Below are 22,279 nucleotides of genomic sequence, written 5' to 3'. Positions count from 1 at the left end.
TAACAGGTGCATAAAATCTGATCTCTAGAATACCCGTCCGCCAGTATTGTTTTTGTGTCTGCTCCACTGTTGAGGCTCTCATATTCTAGGGCACAGCATGTCATTCTTCCCTTATCCCCTTTTATACCATGTTGCATTTCTGGGAACTAAAATCTTCCACCTGAGAGTAGTTAGAAATATATTGCTGGGAGGTGGCCAGGAAGCATCTCTGGCTATCTAAAAAGCAGCTCTTGTGCAGTAAGGGGATGAGAGCTGGCTTTTGGTTGGCTCTTCAGCCTCCAGTCTCTGGTAGGATGTCAGGATACATGGATGTGAAGGTTTGGCTCTGTGGCTGCATTAAATTTTAGGCACAAGGGAGTTCTAGATCCCCTTTCTCCCACTGTGTTCCATTCATGAGGTTAAATAAGGTAGTTTGGCCAGATTGAGCAAAAAATCCAAAAAACAAACAAAAACAACACAAAAAACAAGACACACAGTTAGGTTTGAATTTTAGGTAAATAACCAATACTTTTTATTAGTATAAGTATGTTTTAAATACTGCATAGGACGTAGGCCAGGATATTATTCATTGTTTATCTGAAATTCAAAGTTAACTGGGCATTCTGTATTTTATCTGGCAACTGTGAGGTAAGATAAATTTCTCCCCAGTGTTTGAAATCATTATTGAGGTCTTTACCCTTTTATGTCTCAGGTACTGATGTAGCAGAGTCTTTTTCTGGTTTGATAAATGTTGCCCTTGCCAGTATTCCTTTACCTGCAGGGTTGGTCAACATTGGCAGGACTGGAGGAAGTTTGTAAAGAGTCTGGGAGCCTTCAGAGAGGAAAAGAACAAAGACCTGGACTCCTTCCTTGTATTTATTACTAGAAAGTTTTTTGTGCATTGGACCGATCCTGATTAAAAAAGGTTGTAGTAAGAAAGAACATCAAAGACCTTAGGCTAGGACCCCTGTTGTGGCCTGCAATGCCCAATGGAAAAGGCTGTTTGGTCTCTTGTGTGACTGGAGGCAGAAGGTCCTCCTGACCCAGCCACTTGGTTCTTGATGAATTAAAACCTGCAGGCATGGCTGCCATGCCATACCTCTGCTGGAGCAGGCTGCTTCTCTTGAGGAATCTCTGTGGCCACTGTATTTGCAGCAGCAAAGGCAAGAGCGTAGTAGACAGAGGGGTCACGTGGAACTCTGGGGGATCAGTTTTCATCAGTAAACTGTGCTAGGAACAGGACACAAGCAGCCTTCAACAGGGCCCACTTGTATTCTAATGAAATTCTCTGTTTTTTTTCTCTGAGCTTTGTGGATCAAGAGGCCCCCAGAGTTCTTGAACGATTTGAGGAACAAGAGAGATACTGGACTCCCTGCCAGTCTGGCAATTGAGAAGTGGTTTTAATTTGAAAAATTAGTAGATGGGGCCTCCTTTTTACCCAAACTATTGCAGAATTTCCTACTGTTACACCATATATACTCATATATTTTAAAAATATATCACAACATATATTGTTTTATGATTAAGGTCTATAAAAGTTTCTTTTTTCTTTTTCCAAGAAGTCATGACCTGAGAAGACTGTATACATTTTCCTGTGGTCTTGTACTTAGATCAAAAAGACAAGCTTCGTGATTCTTTATGATTTCTTGCATCTTTTTCATCTTTGTCAGCCTGTATCCATTAATATTTTTAAAAGAGTGGGCTCAAAATTTCACCTGTAATAAGTAGTCATCCTTGGTAATTATTTCTAACTTTGGTTACTTGTTTAACTTTGGTGCCTTTGCTCTTAGTTTATATCATATAGTTTTGCATTTATGCATATGGTAATTTAAAATATATTGATTGTTGGTCCTCTTGGTTGTATTCTCCTAGGGACAACTATAGGAGCGTGTATTTATGACCTTAGGGTAGGAAGTAATTTGTTAAGTAGGACCCCCAAAATATAAATAATAAAGTAAAAGACTGAAATATTTAATTACTTTAATACAAGAAGTTTCTTTGTGAAAAAAGTCACATAAAAGAAAATAAATTAAAGCTACCAAATGAGAGGATGTATTTACCAATCATCCATATAAGGTGGATTGCATTATTGTTCCCCCATTCTTCTCCTTCTCTGTATCCGTGCTCTTTGCCATGTGACTACAGTTCTTCCCACTAGAGGAGGAATATATTTCCCTGCCCCATTAATGTTAGACTTGGCAGTATGACTTGCTTTGCCCATTGAAAGAAGAGGCAGGGTACTAGTTTGAAGTTTATACCTTAAGAGGCATTGTGTTTCCAACTGTCCTTATATTTTTATTGTTGCTGTTGGAAAAACATGTAGTTTACTTGTCCAAATAGGATGACAAACATGTGAAATAAATCTGGATTCCAAAACTATAGCTTGGAGTGAGCCCAGCCAGGCCCATCCTGCATTAGACAACTCCCAGACAACCTGAAAATGAACAAGAGAGAATAAATGTTGTTTTATTCCACTGAGTTTTCGGGTGGTTTGTTATGTAGCGCTGTTGTAGAAATAGCTGACTCACAGACCATTCAATGAAAATAATCTAATATAACATTTTATAAAGAACTCCTAAAAATTTAGTAAGGAAAAGAAAAGTCTTAACAGTGAAATGGGTCCATGATAAACGAAAAAATAATTCATAGATGAGAAAATTGTAATGACCAATAAATAGGTGGAAAGATGTTTAGTTTGTTTCACTAGTTATCAGGTAAATACAGATTAAATAAATGATGAGATAGTTTATATACCTATTAGATTGGCAAGAATTAATGTCTGGTAATAACCTAGTATCTATAAGGATGGGAAGAAAATAGAACTTTTACATATAGATGTGAAATGCTTAAGAATACAAAGGGAGACATGTCAAGCAAGGAGAGGATATTTTCAAGGAATATAATTGACAAAAAATAGTATATAGAATATATATATATATATATAAAATTTTTATAAATCAATAAGTAAAAATGGGCAACCTAGGAGAAAAATGGTTAAAAAAATGGGTAAAAAAAAATTGCATACAGGTATGCAATTTACAGAAAGGAGTGTTGAATGGATGACTAGTCAGCCTAAAACAGGTCACCAATTAGATTGGTGATCAGAAATGAAAATGATGACAATGAGATCAACTTTGCACCTCCCATGGTGGCAGAAGTTGAAATGTCATGTAGTATCTTGTACTGATGAAGAGATGGGGACATGTGAACCCACATGCTCTGCTGGTAGTGTTGTTTTGGAGACCAGTTTGATAATGTTTGTTGATATTGAGTACTCATGTGCATTTTGATCCAGAAACTTATACTTCTGAATTGTATTAGTTGCTAATGCTGCCAAAACAAAATACCACAGGCTGGGTGGCTTAAACAACAGAAATTCATTTTCTCATAGTTCGAAGGCTGAAAGTTTAAGATCAAGGTGTTGGTAGGTTTGGTTTCTCCTGAGACCTCTTTCCTTGGCTTGCAAATGGCTGTTTTTTTGCTGTGTCCTCACATGGTCATCTCTTTGTGTGTGTCTGTGTCCTTATTTCCTCTTCTTATAAGGACACTATTTATATTGAAATAAAACCAAGAACTCTGGCCCCATTTTAGCTTAATCACATCCTTAAAGACCTCATTTCTAAATACAGCTATATCCTGAGGTGCAGGGGGTTAGGACTATAAACATGATTTTTGGGAAGCTCACAATTCAGCCCTCAACAGGATATATATGTTAGAGAAACTCTTGCATAGGTACAAACAGAGACATGTATGAGAATGTTTACTATAGCATTGTTTCTCATAGCAAAGAGTTGGATACTACCTAGTTATACTTGAAAAGAAATATGCACAGATAAAATGCATTATAAATGCATCTGATAGCTTTCTACAAATGTAAAAAAAGGCACAAATTAGATCAATTATATTACTTGGGAACTCATTTTTCTCAAGTAACAAGAAATCTGTAGGTGAAAAGTTCATAACTGATAACATCAATGACCTAAGCTCTTTCTGTAATTCTACTGTGTCATCTTTCCTCAGGTTTGCAGTAAGAGTGCTTTATGTCCAGGCATCATATCACAGGAAGGGCAAAGGGCCATGGCAACATTGTCTGACATATTTTTTATAGGGAAAGTAAAAGCTTTGCCAGAAACCCCCTTAGCAAACATCTGCCAACATCTCATTTGCTAGAATTCTGTCATAGGCTATTCTAAGTTGCAAAGAAGTCTGGGAAATCTAATGTCTTGCTTCTATAGCAGTGAAAAGCAAGGTGGAGCTAGGACTATATTGAGTGGGCTAAGGCTATAACTCAACAGCCATAGACCATGAAAACATAATATTGAGGGGAGAAAATGAGAGGGAGAGACAGATTGAGAAGTAGAAAGAAATGGGAAGTACAATATTGTTTGTGTAAATTAAAAAATTCATGCACACAAAAGGCCACATATCATTGTAAAGATATATATCATATGTAAAAAAAAGTTAAAGAAAGTTGGTTGGAAAGATACCCATAAACTACTACAGATTGGATGCCTGTGGGAAGGGCGGAAGGAAATGGAACTGAGGCTGAGGGATACAGAATATGATTACAAAAATTAAAATAAAACAGGCTTTTCACAGACCAGTTCCATCAGCTGAACTTTAATAGAGGAGCATGATTGACTGTGTCAATCTAATTCTTTGTACTCAAGACCCAGGGAGAAAAAAGCTGGAATGAGCTGGGTCATGTGTGTGGGTTACCCAGATAGTCGGACAGGGTTATTATTTAGAGTTAAAAAAATGTGATTCATTATGTTAACAGCTGAGTTTAATTATTTTTCTTTACTTTGTGATAGGCTCCCTTCTTTTCAGTACAATCGAAGGCCTGATAGGAATGATGTTATAGTTTAAGTTTAGTGATGATAGCAGTTATTTTTTGGACAATTTAGGGATAAGTTTTGAAAAACGGATTTTCTATGTGTTTGTATGTATATATCTTGTGCTTCATAATGGAAAATTAGCAGAGTTGACTTTTAAAGAGTCAGTGGGGACATGAGTAAAATAAACATGGCTACTTGGTAGTGAAATCCATCACGTTCTAGGTTTCTGTTATTATCTTTGGAAATAGAGAGTGGGAGAAAGGATTTCCTTCCTCTCTCTCTAATATAGCCTCAGTGACTGACTGGCTCTCTGCTCTGGAATGAGGCAGGTTGGCACAACTCCATAAGTCTTACGTGGGAACAAGGCACCAGAGGTTTCTATTTTTTTGCTTCTTGTAAACATTCTTTTGCTTTTGGTTTCATATTCTATTCATATTCTATCTTTAAACCATCCCATACTAAATCTGCTAAATAAACATACACAATTTATTAATATGTATTAGTATGTCTTCCATTTATTAAGCATTTGTCATGACTTTGTAAGCAGCTCTTAAGCTCTTCCATTTTAGGACCATGATTCCTTGTTACCTAATTACAAATTACTATCATGGACGAAGTAGAACTTCCCTTGGTGAAATGGATTCAATTTGCTAAATAAAAATGCGTGAATTTAATGACTCTTCACCAATTTTTAAATCAGATGGACAATCTGTTTGCTTTCACCACAGCCTTCTAAAATTCAATGGCATTTGAATTTGGGAAAGTAGAATTCTACAAAGAGAAACTTATCTTTTCACAAAATAACAGTAATTGATTAATGAATTTTTTAACACTGTAATTAGCACTCCATTAGATTCTATGAGTAATTTTATAAGTAATTAATCATCATAACAACTTTATAGGTCTCATTTCACGTGAGGAAAGCAAGGTAAATGGGAGTCAGTGTTGACGAGGCCAAGCAGAATAAAGCAGAGCTTGAATTTGAACCAATTCTGTCTTGCCTTTCTGCCTGTTCTTTTCATAACTTCCCTTCTCTTCCTACCCTTAATGGGTAACTCATTTTGCTAAATACTATCCTTGGCGCCTTATCTCCCTCTACTCTCAGTCTTGGAAAAGCTCTTCTAGTCTTATTGTTTAAGGTGTAACAAAGATGCATAGTTATCATATCTTGATTTTTCTCCTGAGCTTCAGGATTCTGAATTTTCGGCTGCCCATGGGAACTCATTTGCACATACCACTCATACCTCAAACTCATCATGCTTAATGTAGTCAGAGAGTTTGGTCTAGACTTGCTCACTGATGTGAATATTATGTTATGAGCCCACTGCAATGGTTTAGGGAGGTAATAAGTTGTTTTCAGGATAAAATGAAATCTATAAAAAGTATTGAAAATTCAAATAGAGCATAAAATAATATGGAGGCATTTTTACTAAAAGTAAAAAGGGTTATTTTAAATACATAGTGTCTTTTCACTAGTCAGTCAGTCTCTCCTCCTTTCAAAGCATTATTGTTTAAAAGGTTTTTTTTTTTTTTTTGCCACAAATATAATAGATACTAACAAGGCCTTTAGATGTAGATTCGTAAGGCACCTGAAGAGAACTAAAAATCATTGAATGATACTTAGTTCAGGAGCGCCTCTGTCAGGAACCAAACTCAGAGTTGACAAGTAAGTGTAATTAAATGGTTAGATGAAAACAGAAAAAAATATTAGCCATATGTGTATTCTACAATGTGTGGATGATTGGCAAAAAGGATAAGGAAATTACTGGCAAAACAGACTTTTCAGTTTCCTTCTGCATGCTTATCTTATAAGTTAATTCAAGAAATAATTCTAAGTATTTCTTTAATATTATAGAGAATATATCAGTTTAGAAAATTAAAGTTATGAAATTTTATGATAGAATCAGTAACAGTTGAAGAGATGTTATACTTTATTTCCAAATGTAAAATACGATTTTTACATGGCCACCTAATTAGTTGTTATATGAGGAAAGAAACTGCCATATTCAGATATTAAAAATGATTTTGCAGAGTGAAGAACCCAAAACTTGCTTTCATTATATGAAATAGAATTCTCTTCTAAAGAAGCTATAATTTCCTATTTTGAATCACAACTGAGGAAGAGAATGATTATTTCTTTTCTCCTTGGAAAATTTGATGCTTTAGTATAAAGGCTATGTCATTAGTGCAAGTCTGGGAGCATGAAAAGAGAGATCACTCTGAGCCTTTAGATCTGTTTAATTATTGCCATAGTTAACAGTAAACTTGATGTGTGTGATAATGGCTTTAGAGAAACATGGAAAATTATTATCTTCAGTTAAGATGAATTTGAGGTAGTTAATGATTTTAGCTAATTATAGTAAAATCTTTATTTTTAGAGTAAATCAGGCAAATCAATGTTCATGATTTTTCAAACTGAAGTGGGTGTTTAGTTGTAAAATAAAGAATTTGTAGCTTGTATGAGGACTTTGTTAGTTATAACATTGTATGCTCATGAGAAATATAGTAATACTGTGATAACAGGAAACATAGCTTCTAAAATTAGCCTGTAATATATAATGGATGATTAGCAAATGTTAAACAGAGCAATAAGAAAAGATTACACAGTTTACAAATGTCATGTAATTTTGAAGAGAAATTTTGTTTTATAGTGCAGTTTTTTTTTTTAATTTGTTTTTGAATTTTCTAATGGGGCTTGGAAGTGCTTATGTAGAGTTTTGTCTGTTGGTAATTTTTGTCCCAGGAAACCTAGGGTTATGGAAAGTCATTCTAATAGTTGAACCCACTTCTGCTACTTCTCAGCCTTGTAGTTATTTTCTTGCAGTACCATGAGGATGCATCTCATTGAGCTGATAGAGGAGGAAATAATGGTAGACTTTGTCACAGATGAGAAGTATTAAACACTAATATAGGTTCTATAAGTCAAATTTATATGGGCAAAATAAAATGGGATATTTCTAAACACATTTAATAAGGAAAGCTGAGATGGTATGCCCCAGTTCTGAGTTCAAGTATAAAAATAAATGTTGTTGGACTCAATACTGTAGCTTTTCTGAATCAAATGATACCCTCTGCTGGCTAAATGAGGGATTGTATTTAAAAACTACTACATAAAAAATAAACAAGTTTCTACTGTGTAGTACAGGGAACTATATTCAATATCTTGTAGTAACCTATAATGAAAAAGAATATGAAGAGGGCTGTATGTGTGTACATGTGTGACTGAAACATGCTGTACACCAGAAATTGATTCAATATTATAAAGTGACTATACTTCAATAAAAAATAAAAAATTAATAAAATGGGCTGATTGTTGTATAAAAGGATTGAGCAGTGCAAAATATTGTAGAAAAATATAGGGAAAATTATAAATGTGAAGAATGAAGCCAATGTATCACTTAAATAAATATTTTTCCAATTGAAACTGATATAGAAATACCCCAAATTGAAATTTCCTAACCTAATGATCTATTTGTTAACCATGGTCATAGGGAAGAAACACAGCAGGGGCAAAAAACCAAGATCTCCTGCCCCCATCTTTAATAACAATTCTAAATAATCCAATCTATTTAAATTACATTTATTAGTTAAATTAATGTTGTAGGGGTAATTAGCAAATATCTAGAGGTAAGATAAGAACTACTTTTCTCTAGTTACCCTGACCTAATTTCTGTTAGGAATAACTGGAATATTCTTAAGTAATTTAGAAGTTTGATACCTTCTTGAAAGTATCATATAGCATGTCAATTAAAAATTTTCTACTTTTTAAGTTCTTAAAGCCACTTTGGAATTTACAGTGTTTGGAGCATATAATGCACGTGAAATTTATGTTTAAAAGCATATATTGGACAATCTGTCGTATTTCATACAAAGTTGAAAAATGTAATTTCAAGACTGATTCTGTTTGATGTCGCCTTTCACTGGCATGTTGCTTTAAGGGCACCCATCCCCCTTTCTTGCTTGAGCCACTGTGTCCTGTCAGTCATTCTGAAATACACTAGGGTGCTTGTCAGGCTGTTTGCTTACAGATGCATTATAAGCCAAATTGTGAGCCATAATAGTGGCACTGAATTTCTAAACACAAGAAATTGCTTAGACAATTGGTTTAGTATCTGTATATGGGCAATACTCTGTCCTGCAGTAGGTGAGTGAAGTGTCAAACTTTTTCAAATCAAACTTTGCAATAAGGCAAATCCTAATTGTAGATTATTTGTTGCTTGGTTAGATAACTTTGGGGGAAATTAAAGGACATTATTTTTTATAGAAATGGTATAAATAGAAGCTACTATGTTGTGCATTTATTACTTTCATAACTAATTTTCCTTTTCATAACACTAAACTCTATGAAAGCTCCACTTTTATAAATATCTACTTTTCCTACTCGTTTAGCAGGCATTTCTGTTTTAGATAACAATGTAATTCTCTTACATGCTTTTTCTTTCACAACAACTCAAGCAGTTTCAGTTAAGCAGAGGCTCAGTTCTGCAATTTGAGGTATTTATTAGTGGTTTTAAAAATAGTGCTAAAACAAATTCTCATGTGCCAATGCCTAAGCTATAGTAGTCTTATATCAGAGCATTTAAAAATTCCTTTTGTGTAACTGAGCTATTACTATTTGAGTAACTATATGAAAGACACTGGAAGCTTTACATTCTTCAGATGTAAAAGTTACTCAGCAAGCAGTTTCTTTGTGCAAACAATTTAATTTCTATTATGGGCCTCTAAACTTAAATTGTGCGTGGATTCTTTTCCTGTGGGTTTTTTTTTTGTATGCAGCCTTAAATATTTTTAAATAGATTTAGTAAAAGCAAAGAAATAGAAGCCTGTGGATTATGATACTTGTATATTCAGTATGGTGGAGAATAGTTAAGAGGCTGCAAGGAATTAAAGTTTTAAGGCTTTTATCTAGGGTAAATGAGAAGAGATTGCTCTTGCAGATTCTTGAAATGATTATTTATTTATTCCTTACCTTGTTCTAGAAAGGATTTAAGGTGACTTACAAGGCTACATGAAATTCAAGAAAGGATAAATTAAAATTGAAGTGAAAGTAGAGAGAAAAATAAGTATGAGATGTAAAACAGAGCCAGTAATAAGGCTGAGCTGCAGCAGTTCTTGACTATGGTTTTATGACACTGGTATATGAGGGACTGATGAGGGAGAAAATATAGGATTATATACAGAAATCTTATGGGAGAATTTCACGCAAACTAGCTATCTCCTTTACAAAGGGTGGCAGTCCAGAGTAGGGAAAGTATGTTGGGTAGTGGATATTAAATATACTTTAAATGTCACTGATTTTTTGGTGAAAATAAGTGGAGAACTGCTGCCCTTTTAACCCACACACTGATTTTTGTGGGCATAAGTGTGGCTCCAAGTTTTCTAGGAGCAGAAAAAAATTTGACTGTTATGCTTAATTCAGAAGAAAGATTGAAGAGGCTTAGTTGTTTGGAAGCAGCAAGAATTACCTAAATTAAGGTCTAATATCTACATGTAAGAACAGACACAATCAAACTGAAGTTTAAAATAAAATATATTTGACAATTTTGTACAAATCTGTGAATCTAGTCCTGCTTTAAAATAAATTTTTTTTTCCCTGAATAGGTTGTTGTAAATGAGATTAGCTAATTTCCTTCCTTTCACTCTTTCAATTTAGCAATAAATTTAACTTGAATTTCAACTTCTGTTAGGTCAAAATTAACTGGATCACTCTAAGTTAATTTGGAAGAAAGTTGTTGGATACAGGAAGGAATTCAGAGGCAGGACTTCTTAATGTACTTTGATCCTCAAATACTCAAAAACCAACTGCTGTGTTGAAGACTCTAGGCTCTATGCCGCACACCATGCTAAACCCGGCTTGTATAAAGGGAACAAGCTTAGAAATTCACTGCTTTCACCCAGTAGTATTGAAAAAGGACAAAAGTGTAGCAGTTAGAATTTTGCTAAGGATCTTCAGTGATATTTTCAGATATTAAATTAACATGATGAGTCAGGGACAATCATTTGGCTCCTTTTGTATTTCATTGTTAAAAATAAGATCAATAAAATGATTTTTTAAATAAAGCACTATGAAAACTAAGAAAATACTCAAAGCTTTTATTTTTGTGGTTTTGTAAACACATGCAGGTTGACTTAGAGTTTTTACTAGAAAAAATTATAAATTGGATGGATAACATCAGCTGTGTGGGATGACCTGGAGGATAACCTGGACACACAGATTTGAAACCTGGGAAGCAAATATTCTTAAGAAGTTAAGTAGGATTTAGGCACCAAATAAACTGAGTGATGTACAAGAGCGGTAGGATGCTTAAGAAAAATACATTGACTTTTGAAAGCATTAGTTCAGAGATCCTAGTGAGAGATCCACTGTAAAGAATTTATAGAGCCAATGGATATCAGTAAAAATTTGTAATTATGCAGTAAATGAAGTAATCTAGAAATATCTTCTATGTTATTGGGGTAAGAGGTGAACAGAAATGGTTTTTTAAAAGTCACATTTATTGAGGACAATTTTGTATACATTAAACTCACTCATTTTAAGCTTACAGTTTGGTGAGTTCTAACAATTATATGCTGTCATATAACCACCACCATAATCAAATAGAACATTTCCGTTAATCCAAAAAGTTTCCTTGTGCCCTCTGCAGTTAATTCTCTTCCTTAAACCCTCGGCCACTGACAACTACTGATCTGTTTCCTGTCCCTGTATTTTTGCCCTTTCAAGAATGTCATAGAAGTGGAATCATACGGTGTGTACTTTTGTTTGACTGTATCTCTTTGCATAATGCTTTTGAGAGAGGTTAATGTGGTTGCCTGTATCAACAGTTCATTTCTTTATTGTATAACATGTGATGATATGATGGTATCATTGTTTATCTATTTACCTGTTGATGGAAATTTGAGTTGTTTTCAGTTTCTGAGGCCACCATGAACATTTGCATGTAGGTCTGTGTGTGGACATATGCTTTCATTTCTCTTGAGTAAATATCTAAGGAGTGGAATTGCTGGGTCATAGGGTGGGTGTATTTTAACTTTATAAGAAATTTCCAAGCTGTTTTCTAAAGTGGGTGTACCAGTTTTCATTTTCATTAGCAAATGTGTGAGATTTCCAGTTGCTTCTCATCTTTGCTAGCCCTAGTATTGACAGTCTTTTTAATTTTAGCCTTTCTAGAATGTATGTAGTAGTATATTGTGACCTTAATTTGCATTTCTCTAGTGATTTATGATGAGCATTTTTCCTGTGCTTATTGGTCATCTATATATTTTCTTTGGTGAAGAGTCTTTTCAATTTTTGCCCATTTAGAAAAATTGAGTTGTTTTTCTTTTAATTATTGATTTCTAAGGATTGTTTATATTTTCTGGATACAAATCCTTTGCAGTATATGGACTTTAAAAATACTTCATCCTCGTCTGTGGACTGCCTTTTCATTTCCTTAACATTGTCTTTCAGAGAGCAAAAGTGTTAAATTTTGTTGAAGCAGTTTATTGATTTTTTTCCTTTCTCTTGGATAATGCTTTTGGTGTTGTATCTAAGAAAACTTTGCCTAAACCAAGGTTACAAAGATTTTCTCCTGTATTTTCTTTGAGAAGTTTATTACCTTTAAGGTCTTATCTTTAGCTCTGTGATCCATTTCAGGTAAATATTTGTGTATGGTGTGAGGATATGGTTAAGGTTCCTGTTTTACACATAGATGTCCACTGATTTCAACCCATTTGTTGAAAGGACTATCTTTTCTCTATTGAGTTTCCTTTAACACCTTTGTTGAAATTCAATTGTCCATTTAATATTACATCTAATATGTGAAGATTTAAGAAAAAATAATCATCCAATTATTATCATACCTCCAAAATGAACAGTAGCTCTAATATTGTCAAACTGCCTGTCTGTATCCAATTTTAACTGTTTAAAAACGTCTTCTTATATTTGGATTTTGAAATCAGAATCTAGGGTCCACACATTTTATGTGGTTGTTATGCTCCTTAAGTATCTTTTAATCTGTAATAGTTTCCCCTCCTTTTCCATGTCATCTATGAGTTGAAGAAACCAAGTCATTTGTCTTACAGTATTTCCCACATTCTGGATTTAGACGACTGCAGCCTTGTGGTGTCACTTAACACATTCTTCCTTCCAATAAACTGGTAGTTAGATGTCAGTTAGACAAGGCTTGGTTAGAATACCGCGTAGGTGGTGTGGTGTACTTCCTATTGTATCATGTCAGGAGGCATAGAGTCTGGGTTGTCTCACTTTTGGTAATGTTAAGATTGATCAGTGTATTCATGCTTTGTAAGCCTGATTTTCATAGTTCTCCATTAATCAGTCACCTAATGAGTTTAACCTTCATATTGATGATTATTGTCTAGATCTATTATTTTTTAATGAGTTATAAATGGTGATTAAAAATTTTGGGTTTTTTTTTGGTGGGGGGAATAGAGTGCATGCTTAGCATGCACAAGGTCCTGGGTTCAGTTCCCAGTACCTCCATTAAAAATAGATAAATAAATAAACCAATTTTTTATAGATTATACTACATTTGTAGTTATTATAAAATATTGGCTACATTCCTTGTGCTGTGCAATATATCCTCCTAGCCTATTCATTTTATACATAGTAGTTTGCACCTCTTGATCCTCCACTCCTATCTTGCCCCTCCCCTCTTTGCACTTGTAACCACTAGTTTGTTTTCTATGTCTGTGAATCTGTTTCTTTTTTGTTATAGTCACTGGTTTTGTTTTATTTTTTAGGTTCCACATGTAAGTGGTAACATACAGTATTTGTTTTTCTCTGTTTGGCTTTTTTCACTAAGCATAATACTCTCAAAGTCCATCCATGTTGTTCCAAATGGCAAAATTTTATGCTTTTTCATGGCTGAGTAATATTCCATTGTGTGTATATATATGTGTGTGTGAGTGTATTTTTTGTTGCTGTTTTTTACTTAAAAATTAAAAAAAAATTTTTTGATGTATCATTGATGTACAATATTATGTAAGTCTCAGGTGATTCACAGTTTTTGTGATTCACAATTTTTAAAGGTCATACTCCCCTTATAGTTATTATAAAATATGGGTTATATTTCCTATGTGGTACAATATATCCTTATAGCTTTTAAAAAATTACTGTGTTTTGAAGTCACTTGAAATCATTTCTGTGTGGTTATGAAGTTAATGTGAATTATAGTTAAGGTTTATGTTCTTTTATTTACTTTTGACTTTTCAGGATTGACTTATGAGTTAATTGCTGTTGATTTATGTGAAACATTTACATGACTCCAAAATCAAACCTCTAAAACTAGGTACATTCAGAGAAATCTAGCATTCATCTGTGTCTCCTCTACTCTGTTCTGTCTCTCTTCCTGAGAACAATGATTTTAATTTGTTTTTGGTTTATCCTTTTTGATTTTTCCCCCCAGAAATATAAGCAAGAAGGCAAATCTTTTTGCAATTACGGCTTTCTTATGTATAGGTAGTATATTGTAAACACTATTTTGCACCTAGGTTTTTTTTCACTTAACAATGTAGCCTGGAAATCACTCCATAGTGGTGTAAAGAGAGAACTTCCTCACTCCTTTCTATAGGTATGTACTGTTTGTTTGTATGGATATTCCATATATAGTTTCTCCTTCCTTCCTTCTTTCCTTTCTTCTATTTTTCCTTCCTTCCTTCCTTCCTACTTTCCCTCCTTCCCTTCTTTTAAAAAAATGCTGCAATGAATTGCCTTGGGTGTACATTAGTTTTTATTTTTGAAGTGAATTTCTAGAAGTGAGATTTCTAGGTCAAAGGGTAAATATATGTATTTATATATATATACATATATTGAAAATTTACCCTACATAGACAAAGTTTTGCATATCCATACACAATGTATGAGGGTGTCTGATTCTCTACAGCCTTACTAACAGTTTGTTATCTAAATTTTGGATATTTGACAATCTTAACAGATGAGAAATAGTATCTCAGTGTAGTTTTAATTTGCACTTCTCTGATTATGAATGAGGCTGGGCAGCTTTTTATATGCTTCAGGGATATTTGCAGATGTTTCCTTGAATGAGAAATTACTTTAAATTGCACTCAGCTTTAAGTAATATCTATTGATTCCTTGCTATGAAAGATGAGGAGAGAAGAGTGTTTGAGCTTTTCCATCTTTTTTGATAAGTGATTTTGCTAGTCTGTCCATCATCTTTCCAAAATGTGCTCTCAGTCCAGTTTGTTGGATGCTTCTAATGTTACTTTTATCTTTGTAGTGTTTTATTTTTTGCTTCCATTTGTTTGAGTTCTTCTATCTTATTTTTTTATTCCTTTATGATGTTTTATCTCTTTTTTGAATCTTGTAACTCTTCTTTGAGTTCTTTTTAAAGTGAGAACATGCTGTGTATATTTGTATGTGCGTGTGTGTATTTGAGTCCACATATAACTATTTCACTGAGCTCTTCCCCTGTTTCCTTCATTATTTCTTACTCATATGCATTTTCGGGTTCCTCTCCTTTTTCTTTTTCTTTTTCTTTTTTTTTTTTTTGCACTTTATATGGAGAGTTCCCATTACTCATCTTTATATACCACCAGAGATTTACTAAAGAACATTGTATGGAGTATTAGGGCTTCTGTGGAACTGAGCTGATGTTGTTGGCAATTTTTACTTTCTTACCAAAGTTGTTACTTTTTTATTTCTAGGAAATTTTTTCTTTCATTGTTTGGTGCTCCAAAACTCAGTATGCTTCATGGCAAAGTCCTTTAAGTTACAGGCTATTCGCATTGTGAACTGATGATTCAACATCCCTTCTTTCCTTCACTGCTTGCTCTCTAGCAGTTCCCTTGGCTACACAGGCTTAGTCACAGACAGTTAGAAATGGCATGTCATCATTGCTAATCCTGCCCTATCGCTTTTGTGATTCTGTAATCTCAAACTGGGTCTTTCAAACAGGGATATCCCCCTTTGATTCCTGTACCTATCCATGCCCTACATCTTAATCTCTAATCAACAGACACTTCGACAGGAATATCAGGATTGTGGCATTAGAAGAAATTATTTCCTGTTGAGGTATGTATAGGCTTTCACTTTCCTTTTTAAAAAAATTTAATCAAGATTTCACTGTATTTCTTTATTTTTAATTTGGGGTTATGACAAGTTTCCTTGATGATGGAGGTTTTATTTTTAATTTTTTCTGTCTTCAGTTTTGATGGAAGGAAGTGACATAAACATGCAGTTACTCTACCATATATTATAAGGAATCCTAGGAGATGGTAGGATGATGATGATGATTCTCTTAGAGATCTGTATAGGGGACAGAGGTAAGGAAGTATTGCTTCCTTCTAACATGAGCGTATGCATGCTTATGTGTGCATGTGTGTGTATGTAAAGAGGCTTGTTTGAGTTGAGGATGGAAAGATAAGCAAGTATTTTTTGAGGTGCTATTGAGGAAAGGCACTCCAGGCAGAGGGAGCAGAGTGAATAAGTTTAGAGGTATGAAAGAGTATGGTCCATTTAGAGAACTTCAAATTCTTTAGCATGGATGGAATACAGGGAGGAAGTGGATCAAAGAAAAAGAGAAAGCTAGAGAGATACAACAGACCAAATTGCCTTGAGTCATTCAGTGGATTTTAAGGAAGAGATCATGAATTTGGTTTTAAGGAAGAGATCATGAGTTCAGTTTTGAGGTGCCTGTGAGATGGCCCAGTGGGCAATGGATGTGGGGGCTTTGAAGCTCAAGTGAGAGGTCTGGACTATAGAATCAGAGGATATGAGTTGAATTGAAACTCTAGGGAGAGATTGTTCTGAGAGAACAATGTAATGTGAGCAGCAAATAGGATATAAGGGATCCAACCTGAGATAAGACCCGTACTTAACAGGAGTTAGTGGATCAAGAGGTGCTAGCAAAAGACACTGGGAAAGAATGGTCAGAAGGGTATAAAGTGGTATTTTGAAGCTAGAGGAGAAAGTCCTTTATCTATTATAGAAAGAATACTTAGCATGTGGGATGAGAAACAGTTAAATAGGGTTAATAGCCAGAGTTCCTGGAGAAAATTTTAAAAAGTAGTGGTAAAATAGTGAACCTGGATGATTAAATTGAAAGATTGTGGCACAGACTTTTAAAAACTCTTCAGAGAGTGTGAAAGAATGGAAAACCAGGAGTCAGAGAACACGCTGAAGTTCTCAAAGCAGTTGCCCACTATTGGTTTTCCCAAGTGTATTAATAGATTTATAGAAACATGAATATAGTGTTTTCAAAGACTTTGTTTTCTCTATTCTGATAAGCAGGGTCTTATTTGTTTCTAGCTAATCAGAGAACAAAGAAGAAATGGGAATTTTTTGGTTCCAAATTGAGGTTGATGTGAATTCCACTTCTTTCACTATTTTCTTTTATTGTTCTCTGATTTTCAAAAATACCAGACCTTTGGAGAATTCATATAATTTGAGCTGTCTTATATATTATGTAGTGGAACTGACCATAGGCCCGCTGGACTGGCAGCAACAAAAGCTACTGTCACTTTCAAGGTGTATAAGAAGGGCATGTTACTTCTGCCCTGGTTGCTTAAACTTGATACTTACAGCTGAAGGTTATTCCTGTTCTGGGTGATTCAATGAAAGCTTCTCTGAGCTTTCACATATTAGATTATCTTCTTCTTAGATTTCAGTTGGACTAATTTAATTCTTTGGCTTTTTGAGTAATAGGTAGGTAACCTTCATGCTGGACTTATATGAGATAGGATCTTACAGGATCTCAGTTCTCATATAATTTTATATGGTACAAAATGTCCTGAAGTTGAAAGGCATTGCTCCACAGGATAACCATGGGGCATTTTTGTCCTTTCTCCCTACCTGCAATTTTGAAAATGTGTGCCATTGTGAAATATAAGGTGAGCTTTTAGTATGAACTGGCATTTTATAAAATAACGTAAAAGGTGTGTTATCAGAGGAGTGTTAATGAGATCATCTTGTAAAATTCTTATATACAATGTTACTTTTCAGTTAAATCTGGAATTGAATTACAACCTTTTCCTTTATTTTGGTGGGAGACTAGACTTGTTCAGCCATTCACAACAAGGACATAAGACCTGCATATAAGTAGAATCTGCTGTTTTCCTTTGTTTTATTTCATATTAGTTAAGGCAATCTTGGATTTTTATTTGTTTATTTTCTGCAATTTTTGTAGCTCTCATTTAAGTTGTGTGTGAGGAAGCAAGTTTTATTTTGTTTACTGTGAACAGAGTAAGCAAATGTTTTAATTTAATTGAATTTGGGTCTTCTCATAAAGAATCTATGAAAATCATAATTTTAGGGGGAGGAGCTCAATTTGATTTTTCAAAGAACATCAGTGTGATGACTGTCCAAAGGTTATTAGAGAGAACTTCAAATGCTTTCAAGAAGCTTTTGAAAGTTTAAATTATAACTTGCTAAAGATGCTTACTTTTTATTATAAAATGTGACATTATTTTGTTCTGTTGAAACCCAGAGTTCTTGGAAGCTAAGGAAGTAAAATGTTCATATACTTGGGGATCTGGACATGTAGTGCATCTAACAATTGTAGCCCTAACTCTGGAGCATACCTTTTATGTACTACTCTGGAATGATTTCAAAGGGCTCAAGATCCTTTATGAGGCTGTTGTACATTAGGGATTTTTTAAAAAGAGTATTTAGGCATGTCGCATTTCTAATTAATGCACAAGTAGGAAATACTCCTTAGATTTTAAAGTGAAGAGTTCCAGTGAAATGAGCCACCAGAGGGAAGCTTTGTTTTAAGCTCTTTTGTTATGGGAACAGAGAGTGAAAACATTCTTGAATAATTATTATAAGCTCTATAGATGAAAGAGATACGTTTAACCTAAATGTAGACAAAGGGATTCTGCTTTCCTACTGAAAAGGGCCTAATAGTATCAACTAACATTTGTTGAGCCCTTACTAGGTGTCTGAGACATGGGCTGAATTATGACTTTCACATGGATTTTTAATTTTAACCTTCAAGATCCTTTTGAAGAAGGTACTCTTACCTCGTTTTAGAGATGAGGAAACTGATGTTTAGGGAGGTTCAGTATCTTGTCTAAAGTCACCAGTGAGCAGGGAACAGAGTGTGGATTCTTGCCCAGACAGTCCAGCTTCAAAGCCAGTGCTCTTAATTACTGAGATCCAGTGGTGATGAAACATAGGAGAATTTAAAAATCCTTTAGCAGACGGTGAGGGTCGGGTGGGTAGCAGCATGTCTCACACTGACTGGTACATGTTGCCCTGCTGAGCCGCTGAGTGGAGCTGAAATCTAGCCCTCCCTCTGCTGGGCAAACTGTGGGCTTTCCTGCTAATACCTACAGGAGTATGTTTTCCCTTTTCTAATTGGTCTGCCTAGAAGAGTCATATTTTTCTCAGTCACTCAAAGGCAAATCTTAATTCTATAATCCTCCTCTGAGTACCACTGCCTATATTTCCATTCACTCACAATGGTCCTTTGACTCTGACCTGCCTCTTCCTGGTCTGCTTGCTCCCTTGGTGGTTTCATTCCATCCACCTTTATTTTGACAATTCTAAAATTTACATTTTCATTCCAGACTTCTCTCCCAAACTCTACTCTTGTATATCCAACTGTCTACTTAACATCTTTGCTTGGATGTCTAATATGCATCTCAAATTTATGGTGTTCCAAACTGGACTCTTCATCTTCTTGTTCCTCCTGCAGCAACCCCCACCTCAGTTAATGGCAACTCCATCCTTTCAGTTGCTCCAGAACAAAATGCTTAAAGATACCTTGAGTTCTTTTTATCCTATGTTAAATCTGTCAGGAATTCCTATTGGCACAACTGTCATAATATATCTATAATCTGACCACTTCTATCCACTTCCACTGCCATCATCAGGTCTAAGTCATTGTTCTTTCTCATCTAGATCACTACAGAAGGCTCCCAATGGTGTTCCTGCTTTTGCCTTTGTCCCTCATACTTCATTTTATTCACCAGAGTGATCTTTCCAAAATATAAAAGATTATGTTTATCTAGTGGGACTTGATATGATCTGCAGCCCCCTCCCCCACAACCAGTTCCATTACCTTTCTGACTTTCTTTTTTACTACTAGTTACTAGTAGTCAGCATGGTTTCTCTGGGAATGAATCATGTCAACCTAGATTTTTAAAAAATTAAATTGTTAAATAGGAAAGAAAGGGTGTCCTATTTTTATAGCATTTGAAAAATCCTCCCATGCTGTTTTTTGACAAATTGAAAAAAAGTAATAAATAACTGATTAAAAAATTATGCCTAAAGTGTTTATTAATTGATCATTTTGTATCTGGAAAGAGATTTCTAGTGATAACAAAATCAGATTTCATGTCTAGCCCCCACCTGTTCTATATGAACTATGGAATTGATACTGAAAAAACATAAAACTAGGAGAGAGTGTTAATATATTGGGTTCTCTAAAATAAATTTTTGGCTGGCAGGAACAAAAGTCCAGATCCTACAGGATGAAATGTTACAAGGATAAAATAAAATTCTGCATTTAGGAGCAAATAAAAATTAATTGTCCAAATATGTGATGGAGAGACTTAAAGTTTGAAGTAATCTTTGTTAAAAACACCTGAACAGTTTAGTTACAGAGTGAATACAAGTTAAATTAATGATGACTGTGCCATGGAAATTAATAATCTTAAAGGAGAATCAGTTGTCATTTTACAAACTGTGTTACAAGTTTATTTTTTTAAAAATGTTTGGTATTAAGCACTTTTCTATGGAAACTGTATGATAGATTGTTAGATTTCTGAGCCATCCCACAAGAACATGCCAATTTATGTAGAAGAATTACAGTTTTATTAGGAGGAGCCTGGGCTCTGGAATTTGAAGACAGAGGTCATGTGTTACAGTTGGGAGGAGAAGCAGGTAGGAGTTTTCTCTTTAATGTTTGTGAGGGGATGGACATCCCAAGGCAAAGTTTGGAAATGGGAAAGTTTTCTACTGGCTTCTGTGTGAATCCCTCTGATCTAACATCTCTCTACTTTGCTGCCAGGATATGACTAAAATACAAGGTGGTGTGTACAGAATGGAGACATGTACAGGCTGCTGGATGGAGAATGATAAGCTAGTTCATACTGATGGATGATTAAATATGTGCCCCCATGACCTCTCAGAGTTAACTGCATTTAAAAATAAAATGCTTATTAAACTAAGTGAATTTAAAATTGATTTAAGTTCAATTTTAAGCAGGGAATAAAGTGGACAAAAGAAAATTCAGGAATTATGGACATAAATAACTTGGGGAGAAGGGAAGGATTCCCATGGGCATTACGTTTGTTCTGCCTTAAGGACTGTTCCTGGAGATGAGAAATCTGTTACTGCTATCAAGAGATCTGTTTTCCTCCCTTTGATTTTGAAAACTGGGATTTTAATCTAGTCTGCCTGTCTTCAAACCCATACTGTTCCCACTTTATAAAACTGTCTCTATTGGATAGAAGTTAAAAAGTGGCAGATTTCAGCTCAACATAAGGAAGAACTTTATAGAAGTAATCACTGGCATTTAGTATTAGAATGAGCATCTCATTATTACTATTCATCCAAGACCAGCACATTGTTGAAATGAATATTGTATGAGGTGTCCTTGAATTGTTTGGGAGGTATTCTCTAACTCTCAAGACTTTATGGAATATAAAACGCAACTGCCTTGGAATATGGTAACCCACATTTTAGTAGGATTTTTGTTTTGGGTTTACATTGTGTTACTGCTATCAGAGGTTGGTAACAACCTGTCAGACTTTCACCTAGCTCGGACTTCATCTGCAAAATTCTGCAGTTTTCTGTTTATTACTGCCTTGATCTCCAACTAAATCTGAGTTGACTAGAAAATGTTTTGATAGTATACAAGAAGTGATAGTATGTATTATTGTTTTTAATAGTATAATCAATTTTAGAGTATGTAATTGTACTTAAATGACTTCATAAATTAATAGATTTGCCATAGTTGTTTCCTTTGAAACTTTTAGCATAATTATCTTTGTTTTTAATATCAAACTTTGCTGAAGACACATGAAAGAATTATAAATATTGTGAGTGTATTTGATTAAAAGCATATTTGAAATTCACTATTTTGATTATTTACAGATGTCTGTTGAGTCACTTGGGATGGTCTTTGGCAGTTTCTTTTTTCTTTTTCTTTTTTTAAATTGAAGTATAGTCAGTTTACAATGTTGTGTCAGTTTCTGGTGTATGGCATAATGTTTCAGTCATATATATACATACATATATTCATTTTCATTATAAGTTATTACAAGATATTGAATATAATTCCCTGTGCTATACAGAAGAAACTTATTTTATATATAGTAGCTAGTATCTACAAATCTCAAACTCCCAATTTATTTCTTCCTACCCTCTTTGTCCCCTGGTAACCATAAGCTTATTTTCTATGTCTTTGAGTGTGTTCCTGTTTTGTAAATAAGTTCATTTGTGTCTTTTTTTTTTAGATTCCACATATGAGTGATACCATATGGTATTTTTCTTTCTC

General features: G+C 34.4%; 1 protein-coding gene across 4 annotated transcripts in view; it reads left to right on the top strand.

Moving 5' to 3' along the window:
* The window catches only part of CTNNA3 (catenin alpha 3), a 1,348,033-nt gene that overhangs the window by 38,060 nt on the left and 1,287,694 nt on the right, over positions 1 to 22,279 (top strand). Inside the window, exon 1 of one of the 4 annotated variants that reach the window (XM_032491498.1) lies at positions 8,843 to 8,961. The exons of 2 other annotated variants lie outside the window; for them this stretch is intronic. The gene's annotated coding sequence lies outside the window, so the exon portion shown is untranslated. Of the gene's footprint in view, positions 1 to 8,842; positions 8,962 to 22,279 lie in introns of those variants that run through there. One more of the 4 variants, XM_032491495.1, reaches the window with a different exon arrangement.

Source organism: Camelus ferus, chromosome 11 (assembly GCF_009834535.1).
Source record: "Camelus ferus isolate YT-003-E chromosome 11, BCGSAC_Cfer_1.0, whole genome shotgun sequence".
Taxonomy (NCBI): Eukaryota; Metazoa; Chordata; class Mammalia; order Artiodactyla; family Camelidae; genus Camelus; species Camelus ferus.
This window is presented reverse-complemented; position numbering and strand designations above follow the sequence as displayed.